We start from the raw sequence: 1,198 nt of genomic DNA on the forward strand, positions 1-1,198 counted from the left end.
AAATTTCTTTCCTTCTTTAATGCATTTGAGCCAATCAGATTGTGTTGTAACAAGGTAGGGATGGTATACAGAAGATAGCCCTATTTGGTAAAAGACCAAGTCCATATTATGGCAAGAACAGCTCAAATAAGCAAAGAGAAACAACAGTCCAGCATTACTTTAATACATGAAGGTCAGTCAATCTGGAAAAATGTAAATAACTTTGAAAGTTTCTTCAAGTGCAGTCTGGAAAGTAATAACTTAAAGTTTTTCAAGTGCAGTATAAAAACCAGAAATAAATACACTGGCTTTTATGAAAAGATTCCGGCATTCGCTGCGAGCAGGGTTCGAACCTGCGCGGGAAGATCCCATTGATTTCAAGTCCAACGCCTTAACCACTTCGCCATCGCAGCTGCTGTGCATATCTCGTAGAAACTGAGATCAAATAATGTTTTCCATACCCGTCGTTAATTTGATACAATGTGCTTTGGCTCTGCTTTCTACAGTGATTTGTTTGTACTGATTGTAGTAAATTGTTACAATTTGGGACGTAGAGGGCGCACATAATACACATTGGTATCAACAGCGTGAGATGGCACATAATAGCCTACAAAACCAGGGCTTATGTATTTTTATTCATTCCTTTACTTAGATCTGTGTGTACAGATATTTGTTGTGGAATTGTTAGATATTACTTGTTAGATATTGCTGCACTGTCGGAAATAGAAGCACAAGATTTCGCTACACTAGCAAAAACATCTGCTAACCATGTGCTCGTGACCAATACATTTGATTTGATTGATCGATGAATAGCCTACATTAGCAATACTTTGTGCATCATTCTTGAAACAAGCTTCAGCTTTCTCTACAGAAATACTTAATTGTAGTTGTGTCCATCCTTCATATTTGGATGCACGCACGCAGATGCAACATCTGTGCATTTGTTAGGTGGCACTAGTGAGTATGCATTTTCATCAGTGTCTTGTGTTGATTGACATGAACCGAAGATTCTGTGATTGAACCACAAAGTTGAAAATGTAATTGTTGTTGAACTTCAACTAACCCCCTGACAACACAACACAAGGTATTATCAAACAGTTTAATATTTTTTCAGATATTAAGGTTTCCTATCTTTGGTAAAATACTAAAATCTAATTTGATAAGTGTTGTTTTGTGTATTTTTGCTGTGGTCTCCTCTCCAGAGTGTGGGCTGTGATGT

At 37.1% G+C, this 1,198-nt stretch overlaps 1 non-coding gene across 1 annotated transcript; it reads right to left on the bottom strand.

Annotated features, from left to right (window-relative positions):
• Nucleotides 1-311: 311 nt before the first annotated feature.
• On the bottom strand, nt 312-392 carry trnas-uga (transfer RNA serine (anticodon UGA)). Its single transcript has one exon. It is a non-coding gene; the product is annotated as a tRNA-Ser (tRNA).
• Nucleotides 393-1,198: the final 806 nt, after the last annotated feature.

Source organism: Salvelinus sp. IW2-2015, unplaced genomic scaffold (assembly GCF_002910315.2).
Source record: "Salvelinus sp. IW2-2015 unplaced genomic scaffold, ASM291031v2 Un_scaffold1627, whole genome shotgun sequence".
Classification (NCBI taxonomy): domain Eukaryota; kingdom Metazoa; phylum Chordata; class Actinopteri; order Salmoniformes; family Salmonidae; genus Salvelinus; species Salvelinus sp. IW2-2015.